Below are 16009 nucleotides of genomic sequence, written 5' to 3'. Positions count from 1 at the left end.
ATAGCTCCAGACGGCATCGCTCTCAGGATCTCAGGTCCACACAAGCTTCTCCACCACGACAAGGTGACAATTTTCATAAAAGATCAGGTAATACAAAATGAGGGAATGTTGCACAGTGATTTTTATTTTATCATTCATTTTATTTTACAAGGGTTCCACCACAAATGTTGTGATTGCATTCAAAGCTCTTTGAGCAAGATGTAGTTGAGACGGATTAATAATATCAAACACTCCACTGCCACCCCCTATTCACACAGTGTTTGGAACACTTTTTGACTAGGATAGCGAAAATCGCCACTGTGCACCTGTCAAAGAATGTCAGTTTAGCGATGCTGAAGCTAAGTTGCTTTCCTAAAGTAAGTTTCTAAAATATAACTTCATTTCTAACTTACCGTCCATTTTGGTGGCAAAAACAGGAAAGCAGACTATTATCTAAATGGTGGCCGACTAGGAAAAGGGGAGATGCAGCGAGACCTGGGTGTCATGGTACACCAGTCATTGAAAGTATTGCTGTCCTGTAATATTCAATTAAATAAAATTAACGAGAGATGCATTTTTATAAAAATGCTTTTAATTGTGTGGTATGATTATTGAGTTTCTGCTGACTGGTTCGCACGCAACAAAAGCTTTTTGCTGTACCTCGGTACAAGTGACAATAAACAAAACTAACTAAGAAATGAACTAACAGAGTGTGGGAGGAAATCGGAGCACCCAGAGAAATCCAATGTGGTCACAGGGTGAACGTACAAACTCTGAACAGGCAGCACCCGCAGTCAGGATCGAACCCGGGTCTCTAGCGCTGTTAAGGGCCTGTCCCACTTACGCTATTTTTTAGGCGACTACAGGCGCCAAGACCGCCAGGGTGTTGTCTGTGTTGTCGTGAGTAGTATCCTCAGTCGCCCAAACAGTCATAGCGTTTTTCTGGTCGCCGCTGGATTTTGAAATGTTCAAACATTTTCGCCATCAGTTGGCGACAGTGAGCTTGACGCCAATGAGCGTAGCTTGACTTCATTGGCAATTACCTGCGCCAACCTACGTCAACCGGCGACAAGTACCGGCATCACAACTGTCTTCAGTTGTCGTAGCTTGTTGTAGCTTGTCGCGGGTGGACGTAGGTCGTCGTACGTTTGGTCGTAGGTGGACATCCTAATGGGTCGCCGGTTGTCGGTAACTTTCCATAGCTTGACATCGACTAGGTGCTAGGTTGTTGTAGACATTGTCGTAGGGGGGGGTCCCATCGCCATTTTTATCGGCGACCTGCTACAACTAAGACAGTCGCCTAAAAAAATCGCTAAAGTGGGACAGGCCCTTAAGGCAGCAATTCTACCGCTGTGTCACCGTGTCACCCCAAATCTTGCCTCTCTTAACTTAAACCTCCTCTGGCAGTTCGTTCCAGACAACCACCAGTGAAAATGTTGCCCCTCAGATTCAGTTAAATCTCGCCCCTCTTACCTCAAATGGATGTCCTCTGGCTCTTGATTCATTTTCCCTGGGTAAAGTAAGTAGGATGCCAAGTTTGTGAGCAGTCTGACTGAGAAAAATTAGCAGAGAGGGAGATGTATAATTCTATGACTCTACATGGTGAATACATGTGTCATCATTAACTGGGCATTTAAGTAACATGTAATGGCATCATTTGACACCGCATCAATTATCACTCTCTACCCAGCAGGGGAAGTCATTTGAAAATGAAATCTGAATCAATACTCATACTAGGTGATATTATCTATCGATATACTTTTAAAACTCTGTGTGTGTGTGTGTGTGTGTGTGTGTGTGTGTGTGTGTGTGTGTGTGTGTGTGTGTGTGTGTGTGTGTGTGTGTGTGTGTGTGTGTGTGTGTGTGTGTGTGTGTGTGTATGGCATTTTGCCTTTCAAACGTATTTCCTCGAAAACCTGACGCAAAAACGCGGAGCTTTTTACAATTTCGGTAGGGATTTATCTTATGGGTTCAGAAAACCACTTCTTGGTCAATAATTTCCCCAGATTTTGAAAGAAATTGATCACAAAACTAACTTTAAAAAAATATAAAATCGCCGCTTGAGCTGCTGACGTCACAATGCCCACATTCCCACCAATCGAGGCCCACCTGCCTCCAGGCGCCGCCCCCCCACCGCTGTGGACTAAAGCCCCGCGCCCAGCCCAAGTACGCTCGTGCCACGCCTACTCGCTAGACTCCCATGCCTGCCCGCCCGCTCACTCCAACCCCTCCCCCCCCGATCTCAAAATGCTCTGCAGATCAGGAGGTCACAGCCGAGGTGAAATGATTGCAATATTGTTAGCGGTACAGTGGGTCGAGGCCTGTTTACTAGGCCTTTAAGGACAGTTATTTGTTCAGATTCAAGTTTAGCAATAAAGAGTTTACAGCACAGCCATTCAGACAGTAGACCAGACATTTTGATTGAAATACAACAAACACTATTCAGAATTCAAATGATGGGGCTTACAGTCATATTTTTATGGGTTCCAGCACACATTGGCATTAGAGGAAACAAAATGGCAGATAAGGTAGCAAAAGAGGTAACAAAAAGAAGTAAGATTGATTTAAGTATTAACATAGGTAAAACTGAAATCAAAGACATTATTAAGCAAAGACTGAAGGAAAGATGGCAAAAGCAATGGGAGGAAGAGCGGAAAGGACGGTGGTTCTACAGAGTCCAGAGGAAAGTGGGAGAGATGAGATGTGCAGGAAAAAAACAGAAAAGAGGAGACAATAATTTCAAGAATCAGATTTGGACACATTGGTCTGAACAGTACACTTTTTTATAATAGGCAAGCATAATACAGGCAGATGTGAATACTGTGGGCAAGAAGAGACAATAGAGCATGTAATTGTACATTGTGAGAGGTATGAGGAAGAAAGAAGAGACATAAGTGAACGATTCAGAAAAGAAAAAGTACAATTTGATTTCATAGATATTTTACAAAAGAATTCATATAAGTGCTATCAAATCCTAATGCTTTTTCTCAGGGTAACCAATTTGTTCGGAGAGATATAGGTTATTAGTATATAAGTTATAATGTTATTTGATCCACACTCCATACCAGTTGGTGGCGGTAATGCACTAAAAAGTTGTTTGCCAACCGCCAAAAAAAACTACATAGAAGAAGAAGAAGGAGAGGTCACAGCCGGTCACTGGAGGCCACTGGCTTACTTCTGAAACCACTCCGACTGCCCCACCCGACCGTAGAACATGGCGGTGGAAGTTATTGTCGCACGGGGCATTACTCCCTCTGGGAAACCTGAAGTTCCTCCGTTGATAGCAGGGATACGTCACGCGAGAGCTACCGAGGCTCTCCATGCCGCCCGAGGTCGGCCCCGTCCGAGCCGCCCGCTCACCAAGTTCAGGTCCGCTCTCTCCCCCCCCCTCCCCCTCCCTCCCTCCTCCCTCTCCCTCCCTCCCTCCCTCTCCCCTCCCTCCCGCTGCAAACCCAACATGCTGCCAGTCGCACCTCTCGCAAGTCCTTTGATAAAAACCTTGCGACCCCCCCTCTCTCTCCCCTCCCCTCCTCTCTCTCCTCTCCCCCTCCTCTCTCTCTCTCCCCCCTCTCCCTCTCCCTCTCCCCCCTCCCTGTTCCCCCTCCCTGTTCCCCCCTACCCCCCCCCCCCCCTCCCTGTTCCCCCCTCCCTGTTGCCCCCTCCCTGTCCCCCCCCCCTGTCCCCCCCCCCTCTCTGTCCCCCCTCTCTCTCCCCCCCCCTTCCCCCTCCCTCCCCTACCCTCCCTCCATCCCTTTCCCCCTCCCTCCCTCCCTCCCTCCCCCCTCCCTCCCTCCCCCCCCCTCCCTCCCTCTCCCTCTCTCTCCCTCTCTCCCCCCCTCTCTCTCCTCTCTCTCCCTCTCCCTCTCCCTCTCCCTCCCCCCTCTCTCCCCCTCCCTCTCCCTCTCCCTCCCTTCTTTCTCTGCCCTCACTCTCTACCCCCCCTCCCTCTCTAGCCGCGCCTGCGAGTTGGGGGCTATACGGCAGTAGATAGGGCAGTTATGGGGAAAAAGGAGCAAATTAATAATATTAATATATTAACAAGGGGGCTAGTTAGTGTGTGCGTGGGGGTGGTTAATGTGGGTGACGCCGCATGCCGCCCGCCACCCCGCCACCCCCCCCTACCCCTTCAACCGCACGTTGGGGGAACAGACCCAACGGATCTGCACTTGGTCTAGTTTCCATTAAAGTTCTATGAGAGTGGTGAGTCTGTGGAATTCTCTGCCTCAGAGGGCTGTGGAGGCCGGTTCTCTGGATGCTTTCAAGGGAGAGCTAGTTAGGGCTCTTAAAAATAACGGAGTCAGGGGAGAAGGTAGGAACGGGGTACTGATTGTGGATGTTCAACCATGATCACATTGAATGGCGGTCCTGGCTCGTAGGGCCGAATGGCCTACTCCTGCACCTATTGTCTATTGTCTATCCTCTATTGTCTAAATCTTTACACATGTTGCAGTGAAGGATTCACACATATATAATTTATAGAAAACCGTATTGAAGTTTGGGAAGCTTATCAAAATAGAAAATAATTTAGATAGATAAAGTCAAATCATACCTTCAGGATACATCAGGAGTAACAGCAAAGGGCATAAATTTAAATGATTAAAATTTAATTAGGAAAAGAGGAGAGGAACCTTTACTCAGAATGATAAATATGTATAACAATCTATTTGTTAAGATAATAGAGGTCAAGGTTTTGGCGTTGTTCCAAGTACCATTAGATACCATTTTAGAAGTCTTAATGGAATAGAAAAAAAGAGCTTTACTGTGCCAAATGCATTTCCTTACCTCCAACACTTAAGTAATTACTGGAACCATCTTACCTCGAAAGTCAATTTCATAAGAAAGTCCAATATTTTTTAAATACATCCATGAACAATAATCTACTAACTAAAGTTCGTAATAACAACAAACTTAACATAACTGCGTTTTTAATAAGTAGGAAGGAACTGCAGATGCTGTTGTACTCTGAAGATAGAAACAAAATGCTGGAGTAACTCAGTGGGACAGGCAGCATCTCTGGAGAAGGAATGGGTGATGTTTCGGGTTGAGACTTCTTCAGACTGAGAGTCAGGGGTGAGGGAAGTTGTAGAGCTAATAGGATTTGGTGTTTCAATCCCTGTAGTAAGTCGACACTCTTGATATTGGCAGTGGGACTGGAGTGGTGAACGGTAGGGTAGGTACGTACGTCATCGGGGTCATCAGGTGGGCACCCTCCTTCTTTGACGTTTCATTGATAAGCCCACAACATCTCCAGAGGTGCTCAACGGTATAACTGGCATCTCTGATACACCCCCTTCTCATTCCCATACCCTCCCTTCTTCATCTTGCAGCCCAATTGTTGTCTTTTCTTTTAATCCAAAGCCAATTGCTCTTATTTTATGCTGAAATTGACAATTACTTGTTTGCTGTTTGGAGGGAGCAACCCCATACCCCCATTTTCTTCGATCGACTGGTAGTAGATGTAGCAACCCACTTCTACAAGGAAAATCTTTGTCTTCCAGCCATTCTGGGCAGCTTCAATTGCCAGTTCAGAGTACTTGGTCTTTTTCCTCTCATAAGCTTCTTCAACACCTTCTTCCCATGGTACTGTCAATTCCACAACTTATGCCAACTTGGCTGTTGTGGAATACAGGACCATGTCTGGCCGAAGTGTTATAGACACAATGTCTTGAGGAAACACAAACTTTTTTTCCAAGCCCACGTCCATTTTCCAATCCCGAGCAAGCTGCAGAATGCTTGCATCTTTTGATGTTATCTGGTGCTCTGGTTGTTGGCCTGCTGGTACAAATGTTGTGAAGTGGACATTTCCTGCCGATGTTTGTGGGGAAGCATTTGAGGTAGTTCACCTCTGTTCCAGGATTGATGCCAGCTGTCTGAGAACTTGGTTATGCTGCCAAGTGTAACACCCTTGGGCGAGGATCCTAGTGTATCCTGATAAAATGTGCCCTAGCAATTATAGACCTGTTAGTTTGACGTCAGTGGTGGGCAAATTAATGGAAAGGATACTTAGAGATAATATATATAATCATCTGGATAAACAGGGTCTGATTAGGAACAGTCAACATGGATTTGTGCCTGGAAGGTCATGTTTGACTAATCTTCTTGAATTTTTTGAAGAGGTTACTAGGGAAATTGATGAGGGTAAAGCAGTGGATGTTGTCTATATGGACTTCAGTAAGGCCTTCGACAAGGTTCCTCATGGAAGGTTGGTTAAGAAGGTTCAATTGATGGGTATTAATAGTGGAGTAGCAAGATAGATTCAACAGTGGCTGAATGAGAGATACCAGAGAGTAATGGTGGATAGCTGTTTGTCAGGTTGGAGGCCGGTGACTAGTGGGGTGCCTCAGGGATCTGTATTGGGTCCACTGTTGTTTGTCATATACATCAATGATCTGGACGATGGTATGGTAAATTGGATTAGTAAGTATGCAGATGATACTAAGATAGGTGGTGTTGTGGATAATGAAGTAGATTTTCAAAGTCTACAGAGAGATTTAGGCCATTTGGAATAGTGGGCTGAAAGATGGCAGATGCAGTTTAATGCTGATAAGTGTGAGGTGCTACATCTTGGCGGGACAAATCAAAATAGGACGTACATGGTAAATGGTAGCGAATTGAGGAATGCAGTTGAACAGAGGGATCTAGGAATAAATGTGCATAGTTCCCTGAAGGTGGAATCTCATGTAGATAGGGTGGTAAAGAAAGCTTTTGGTGTGCTGGCCTTTATAAATCAGAGCATTGAGTATAGAAGTTGGGATGTAATGTTAAAATTGTACAAGGCATTGGTGAGACCAATTCTGGAGTATGGTGTACAATTTTGGTCGCCAAATTATAGGAAAGATGTCAACAAAATAGAGAGAGTACAGAGGAGATTTACTAGAATGTTGCCTGGGTTTCAGCACCTAAGTTACAGAGAAAGGTTGAACAAGATAGGTCTTTATTCTTTGGAGCGCAGAAGGTTAAGGGGAGACTTGATAGAGGTCTTTAAAATGATGAGAGGGATAGACAGAGTTGACGTGGATAAGCTTTTTCCATTGAGAGTAGGGAAGATTCAAACAAGAGGACATGATTTGAGAATTAAGGGACAGAAGTTTAGGGGTAACATGAGGGGGAACTTCTTTACTCAGAGAGTGTGGTAGCTGTGTGGAATGAGCTTCCAGTGGAAGTGGTGGAGGCAGGTTCGATTTTATCATTTAAAAATAAATTGGATAAGTATATGGACGGGAAATGAATGGAGGGTTATGGTCTGAGTGCAGATAGATGGGACTAGGTGAGAGTAAGTGTTCAGCACGGACTAGAAGGGCTGAGATGGCCTGTTTCTGTGCTGAAATTGTTATATGGTTATATGATTCTTGGCAAAGGTGGCATGCGGGGTCTTCTCCGAACCACTGCTTCGGGTTCTGATGTGAGGGTAGGACGTCATGAGTGGCTCTGATGACAAAATTTAGCCGAGATCTCTCCATTTGCCAGATGTCACACCAGCTGAGTTTCCTCTTTTCTAGGCTCTCCCAGTTAACCCATTGGCCCTGCTTGGCCATTAAGACGGCCTTGGCGTGTTGCTCTGCCTCCTCCTGTCATCTCACCTCCTACACCACGAGCTGTTTATTTTTGCACTTATGTTCCCTTGTGCCATTGAGGAACTTTTGGGATGAGCCAGAGCCCGGCTCTCACATGTTGGATTCGGCCAAACTGTTGTGTTGCCGCTGCCAAATAGCTGAAGCCTTACACAACGATAAAGGTCCAAAGACTTTATTAACGACATAGCACAAGTAACTTCATGCTAGTTTTTCTAATAATGTGGGAACCAGGCAGGGAGGGTTACTGTAAAGCTAGTGGGCGTAACTACAAAAGCATGACTCCTAACATGAGTGACACTGATCTCCACCAACCACATCCCGGAAAGGAAGAGGAGACTTAGCACTCTGAACGGCTTCAGATGGGGTCCAGCGTGCCTGTTGCCACACGGGGAAACGCAGTTGGAATAACAACATGTTCAGATTCAGTGAGGGTCATGGCCAACCTTGCTTTAGTGCATTTGAACTCTTCCACAACACCTGCAATGGGTATTTCCAATTTTCCACTCCCATACAGTCCAACAAGACTTAAGCATCGTGGAAGTCCAAGCCACTGCTTCACATGTGTGCTGATCATTCTTTTTAGCTTTTGCAATTTGTTGATGGGGATTTCATACACAGTTAAAGGCCACATGAGTCTTGGTATGTGGTATGAACTGCCAGAGGAGATAGTTGAGGCATGTACTAATACAACATTTAAAAAACATTTGGGCAGGATAGGCCATAGGCTAGACTTAGTGGGATACGTACCATGTGTAGGCAGGTGGGACTAAAGGGACTAGACTAGAGGCCAAGGGGCCTGTATGTCTCTATGACTATGAATTCAGACTACAGAAATGTCATTAACCCTTAGTTCCCTTCAGAAATAGCACACAAAGAATTAAACATTAGCAATAAATGATGACTGTGGAAGTAAGTTATGAAAAGTAATGGAACGGCACTTCTAATTTACCTCAACAGTGCCATTTCCTGCAGTCTATTAGTCGAAGGGTCATAGACTCATAAAGCGTGGAAACAGGCCCTTTGGCCCAAATTGCCCACACCGGCCACAATGTCCCATCTACACTAGTTCCACCTGCCTGTGTTTGGCCGACATCCCTTTAATCCTGTCCTATCCGTGTAACTTTCCAAATGTTTCTTAAACGTTGCGATAATCCATGCCTTAACTCCCTCCACCGGCAGCTTGTTCCATACACCCACCATCCTTCCTGTAAAAAAAATACCCCTCGGGTTCCTATAAAATCTTTGCTCCCTCACCTTAAACCTTTGTCGCCTGGTTCTCGTTTCCCCTACTCTGGGCAAGAGACTCTGTGCGTCTACCCGATCTATTCCTCGACATTTATCTTTAATCCCATTCATGTCATGTTCAACCATCAGTCTAACTTCTTATTTCTTCCAAAATGGCGAGGTGAATTTCTCCAGAAAAGTTCTGACAAGCAAAGAGCGAACTAATTGACAGTGGGTAAAATTATGTGTTTAAACAAACCATGCAAGTTTAGCTCAGTTTAGTTTAGTTTAGTTTAGGGATACAGCGCGGGAACAGGCCCTTCGGCCCACCGAGACTGTGCCGACTAACGATCCCCGCACACTAACATTGTCCTACACACACTAGGGACAATTAACATTTACAGCAAACAATTAACCTACAAACCTGTACGGCTTTGGAGTGTGGGAGGAGTCTGGAGCACTCGGAGAAAACCCACGCAGGTCACGGGGAGAATGTTCAAACTCTGTACAGACGAGGAACCGCAGTCAGAATCGAACCCAGGTCTCTGGTGTTGAACAATTGTTGAACAAAATGTGGAAATGCATGCACGGTGATGTACAGAGGGCCACTCGAAAACACGATCTCAACACGAATGATGCATTACCATTTTCATGGTAAGATATAATGAAGCCTTAAGAAACGTTATCAGAGGGAAGTGCTGTTCCCTAGGATTAGATAAATGATAGAACTATCCTGAATCAAAAGTCAGTATGTTCCAGTTTCCCCCCCATTCTGTTAACTGTCGCCCTGAACACACATTAGTCTGTGACCCTTAAGTAGACTGCATTTGTAAATGTCAAACCCCTTGCCGTTAATGACTGTTTCAAACTGCAGATGTTTCCACTGCGTTACACTGATATTAATCATGTGAACATTACCTTTTGCCTTTCCATTTATCTTCAAGCTGTGCTCGGTTCATGGTTATTCACCTTCACACATTGCAACGCGCCAACCAACCCATCAAACGCCACCTGTTCACCTGTCACACACGCACACTGATCCTGCTGTCGATGTACGCAAGAGCGCAAGCCAGCAAAGCAAGTCGAGTGTAACACCAGATGATTGCATAAAAGAAAATGATTTATTACTGGAATTTTTTCACAAAAAAATGGTTATAATTAGAAAGATTTATGATTAAGGACAACTAACTCCAATCAATCATGATCTAATGACGTTGCTTATTGAAATCCATGCTCATAAGATCACAACTGATCGGAGTAGAATTAGGCCATCCGGCCCATCAAGTCTACTCCGCCATTCAATCATGGCTGATCTATCTGTCCCTCCTAACCCCATTCTCCTGCCTTCTCCACATAACCCCTGACACCTATACTATTCACGAATCTATCAGTATCTCTGCCTTAAAAATATCCACTGATGGCCTCCACAGCCTTCTGTGGCAAAGAATTCCACAGATTCACCACCCTCTAACTAAAGACATTTCTCCTCATCTCCTTCCTAAAAGAACGTCATCTAATTCTGAGGCTATGACCTCTGGTCCTAGATTCTCCCACCAGCGGAAACATCCTCTCCACATCCACTTTATCCATGTCTTTCACCATTCTGTATGCTTCAATGAGGTCCCCCCTCATTCTTCTAAACTCCAGCGAGTACAGGCCCAGTGCCGACAAAACGCTCATCATAGGTTAACCTACTAATTCCTGGGATCAATCTTGCAAACCTCCTTTGGACCCTCTCCAGAGCCAGCAGCACATCCTTCCTCAGATATGGTGCCCAAAATTGCTCACTCATCACAGTCAAATGCAGAAATTACTTTGAGGCACAGCCAACTTGAGGGCATCAAACGATTTCTATATCATTATTACAGAAATAATAAATCCCGCGACTAATTCCATCTAGTGTAGGAAGGAACTGCGGATGCTGGTTTACACTGAAGATTGACACAAAAAGCTGGAGCAAATCAGCAGGAAAGGCAGCATCTCTGGGTAGAAGGAATGTGTGTCGTTTTGTGTCGAGACCCTTCTTCAGATCCTAATTCCATCTCTATACCCTCCATTAATCCCTTATAACTCCAACTCCAATAACAACCCTAAAACACTTCCTTAGCTGTCAGTAACTAATTAATGAAGAGAATCCATTGGCAAATTATTTTTCCTTATGAGAGTGAGGTGCAATTTCTTTTTCTCAAGCATGACCTATATCTGAACAGTGCTATAGTTTAGCTTAGCTTAGTTTAAATATATAACTTGGAAACAGGCCCTTCAGCCCATCGAGCCCACGCCAACCAGAGGTCTCAGCACATTCACAATATCCTAGTGACAATTTACACTTATACCAAGCCAATTAACCTACAAACCTGTTTGTCTTTAGAGTGTGGGAGGAAACCCAAGTGGTCACGGGGAGAACACACAAAAACTCCATTCAGACAGCACCCATAGTCGGAATCGAACCCGGAACACTGGTGTTGCAAGCCCGGTAAGGCAGCAACTCTACTGCTGCTCCACCAGTTACCAAAGTCAGTTACAGAGGGATCTCGGGGAGCAAGTTTTATAGCAAATTAAAAATGGCGTCATATGAGTAGGGTAGTTAAGAAGGCATTTAAATTGCAGTTAAGTACACTTGCAAAACAAAGGAACAAGCATAGGTCCCAACTTAAGATTAGTAGAAAAAAGAACAGGAAAAAAAAATGTTTGATGGAGATACAAGGAAATGCAGATACTATTTTACAAAAAAAAGACACAAAGTGTTGGAGTAAGAGTCATATGTTTTGGTGTAATATACTTTGTGGAGTTATTAGTTTAAAAATGTGAATCATTAGATAAATTATTCCTGCTCCACAATAATAATGAGGGGGCAAATAAAATTAATGCCACATGTATCTTGATTAGAGTCAATTTATTCCAATTATGAGCCAGGAGTCAGGAGTTAGTATCAAGAGATCTTGCATATTAGGAGTAATTGCACCAATGTCATGGTTTGCCTTTGGTTGCCTTGAATGTAATTTAGTTTAGAGGTACAGCGCAGAAACAGGCCCTTCGGCCCACCGAGTGTGCACCGACCAGCGATCCCTGCACATTAACATTATCCTACACACATTAGGGACAATTTTATATTTATAACCAAGCCAATTAATCTACAAACCTCTACCTCTATGGAGTGTGGGAGGAAACCGAAGATCTCGGTTAAAACCCACGCATGTCACTGGGCGAACATACAAACTCCGTACAGACAAGCAGGCTCCAGCAACGGTAGGCCACAGCATCGGTACCACTCAGTAGCTCTACCGCCCTGCCACCGTGTCGCCCTGAGATGGAACAATTTTTGTAGTGCAGTTCCTAGTTTTACATACCTGCAAACAAAGAATCATAGATAGACACAAAATGCTGGAGTAAAAGCCCTGCCCCACGGTACGAGTTCAATCCAAGAGCTCTACCGAGTTTAAATAAAAAATCAAACTTGTGGTAAGCACGGAGAATAAACATAGCGGGTACGTCGGAGCTCGTGGACGTCTCTTAGCGGCTTGTAACACTAACGGCAGGTACTCGGGAAGACTCGCTAACGGCAGGTGAGCACGGAAAGACTAGTGAAGATTTTTCAACGTTGAAAAATGTCCACGAGAGCCCCGAGTACCGACGAGTGGCCATTACCGTAAATCTCCGAGTTCAAAGTGTCCAGCAACCGGGAGATCTGGTAGTTTCAGGCGGACTGAGTGGAGGCTTTCAGCGATATAGTCCACCGCTGGTACAGCGGATACAGTTGATGCGGATGGAGGAGGTGCAAGTGAAGCTTTGCCTCACCTGAAAAGACGGGGTACTTGGATGGAGTCGAGGGGGGAAGTATAGGAACAGGTGTTGCATCTCCTGTGGTTGCAGGGGAAAGTACCTGGGGAGGGGGTGGTTTGGGTGGGAAGGGACGACTTGACCAGGGAGTTGCGGAGGGAATGGTCCCTGCGGGAAGCGGAAAGGGTGGAGATGGGAAGAAGTGGTTTGCGGTGGGATCCCGTTGGCGATGGCCAAAATGTCAGAGGATTATGTGCTGTATGGGACGGCTGATGGGGTGGAAGGTGAGGACTAGGGGGACTCTGACCTTGTTACGACTGGGGGTTGAGGGGGTTCGATGGGGGTGAGGAAGGTGAGAAGAATGAATCATACTTGCTTGGAGGCCACATGTAGCAACCATAGAGCGGGGAAACGAGAGTGGGTGAGCATTGGAAGGTTTCTCCACAGATCCTCACAGTTCATGGAGTCAAAGGCTTCGGCTGTGTGAGGTTAGAATGGCCCAAAATGGCTGATTCAACTCCTGTGCAGTGGCAGGAGGGAGATTTGGTGAACCTTTGTTTAATTATGTCGGCGCCAGAGACGTGGCGACACTTGTGCACTGCCTAGTTGAGGTTTGCTGTACCTTTTTTACCGGGTTGTATGCAAAACAAAGTATTTCACTGTACCTAGGTACATGTAACAACAAAGTGTCATTGAATCATTGAATCTCCACTTTTTCTCAAGAGTCATGGGCCTGTCACACTTGGACGACTTTTTAGCCGACTGCAGGAGACTATGCGGTCGCCACATGTTCGCGGGTGGTTGCCGGGGAGTCGCCTTCATGGTCGTGAGGAGTTCCCGCATTCTGGGAACTAGTCGCGGCCTCATTATGGTCGCCGCGAATTATTCAATATGTTGAAAAATTAGCGGCGACTAGAATTAAGCCGCCATGGAGAGTAGCGAGAATTCTCGTGCAAAAGGTGGGTCGCCAGGAGGTCCTAGTGGGTTGGCAGGAGGTTCTCGTAGGTTGTAGCCGGTGCCGACCGGTGAATTTCATTGGCTCATTGGTGAAAAAAAAGGTAAGCAGAAGTTTTCAGAGCCAAGGATAACCTACCGGTAATGTTAAATGTCCCCCGAGCTTCACAGCCGTGTATCTCTGGCTTCTTAAAAGTTGTCTCCACTCCTTTTCCCTCCTTCTATCCCCCCTCTGCCCCCACCTCTTGACCCTCCTCTCGCCCCCCCTCTCTCCCCCTCTGTTAAAGGACTTACCGTACACTGTGCTTTAGCCGTATTAATTACAGCGCTAACCTTCCTGTTCATCGCGGTATCATCCTTGACTTTGCACCGTGTGAATATTTTTGACAGTGCTCCTGCTGCTTGCCCTGTCCCCCGCCTGCATAACGGGCCGGTGAAGGAAGCGATGTGTGTGCGTGTGTGCGTGTGTGCGTGTGTTCCACTCTGACAGCCGCCGTTCCAGTTGCCGGTTTTTTCAGGTGGCTGCTGGCAACTTAACAGTCGCCGGCAGTCCGCTGAAAAATCACCTATGTGGGACTTGCCCATCAAACACAAAATGCTGGAGGAACTTAGCAGGCCAGGCAACATCTGGGAAGGGAATGGATATGCAAAGTATTGGGTTGGAACCTTACTTCAGACTGAAAGGAGCAGGAGTCTGACATAGGGTCTCGACCCAAAACATCACCTATCCTCCAGAGATGTTGCCTGACCCGCTGATATACTGAAGTTTTTTGTCTGCCTTCAGTTGGGACAAAGCCTGGCAAGTGATAGGTGGATATGGAGGGGGGGGGGGGGCTAGGGGGGAATTTGAATTGCAGATAGATGGAGTAAGTGATGAAGGTTAGAGGTCAAAAGGAGATTAAAAAGGCGTCAGATAAGGAGAAGAGAGGAGGAGTAAATGGAAAAGCCAGAGAGGGTTTTGTGGGTGGAGGGGGTCAGATGGGATGGGATGGAGGGGATACAATGGAAATGGGAGACTGGGAAATGGGAGATATATGTACAAAGCAGGGTGACTGTGGGGGGAGTCTGGGAGGTTGGGAGAATGGGGACACCCAAAGGTGGGATTAGCGGGCATGGGAAGATAAATATTTTTATCTGGAGTTATCAGGCAGTGAAGATAAATTCCATAGTGCCTTTTATGTTTAGTTTAGTTTAGTTTAGAGATACAGCACGGAAACAGGCCCTTCGGCCCAACGAGTCCGTGCCGACCAGCAATCCCCGCTCATTAACACTATCCTACACCCTCCAGGGATAATGTTTACATTTACCAAGCCAATTAACCTAAAAACCTGTACGTCTTTGGAGTGTGGGAGGAAACCGAAGATCTCAGAGAAAACCCACGCAGGTCACAGGGAGAACGTACAAACTCTGTAGAGACAGCACCCGTAGTCGGGATCAAACCCGGGTCTCCGGCGATGCAGTCGCTGTAAGGCAGCAACTCTACCGCTGCGCCACCGTGACCATAATGTGTAGGATCCACTCTGTGGTTCAGGGGCAGCTTATCAGATACTGGGAAGGAGTAGTTGAAGAGGAAGGTACACAAAAATGCTGGAGAAACTCAGCGGGTGCAGCAGCATCTATGGACCGAAGGAAATAGGTAACGTTTCGAGCCGAAACCCTTCTTCAGACTGATAGGGGGTGGCGGGAAGAAGGAAGGAAAAAGGAGGAGCCCGAGGGCTGGGGGATGGGATGGGAGGAGACAGCCGGAGGGCTAAGGAAGGGGAGGAGACAGCAGGGGCTAACAAAATTGGGAGAATTCAATGTTCATGCCCGCCGGATGCAAGCAACCCAGGCGGAATATGTGGTGCTGTTCCTCCAATTTCCGGTGTTGCCAGTTGAAGAGGAGTCTGGCAATGCCCTTCCCTGAGGTCAAATGGCAAAGAGACTTCTCTGTAGTAACTGCAATCTGATTTGTCTGCTTTCTTAAAGATAGTCAAGATAGCAACATACCCTGGCTTCCCCGACATCCTTCTTTTTAATCAATGGATCTATGGATCAATGGTCTTCGGTGTTTTATCACGGTGGCACAGCGGTAGAGTTGCTGCCTCACAGCGCCCGAGACCTGGGTTTGATCCTGACCACGGCTGCCATCTGTACAGAGTTTGTATGTTCTCCCCGTGACCACGTGTTTTTTCTCCGGATGCTCCGCTTTCCTCCCACACTCCAATGACGTGCTGGTTTGTTGGCTTATCGTCCTCTGTAAATTGTCCCTAGTGTGTAGGTTGTGAAACTGGGATGGCATAGAACTAATGTACAGGGTGATCGTTTGTCGACGTGGTCTCAGTGGGCTGAAGGGCCTGTTTCCATGCTGTATCTCTAAACTAAACACAACTCAGTAGGCCAGGCAGCATCTCTGGAGAACATGGAAAGGTGATATTTCAGGTCGAGACCCATCTGCTGAGTTACTCTTGGCAGAGGTGGTAGCGTGTCTAGACTGGAAGGTTTTCTAGGGGACTTGA

Source organism: Leucoraja erinacea, chromosome 4 (assembly GCF_028641065.1).
Source record: "Leucoraja erinacea ecotype New England chromosome 4, Leri_hhj_1, whole genome shotgun sequence".
Lineage (NCBI taxonomy): Eukaryota > Metazoa > Chordata > Chondrichthyes > Rajiformes > Rajidae > Leucoraja > Leucoraja erinaceus.
Note: the sequence above shows the minus strand (reverse complement) of the source record.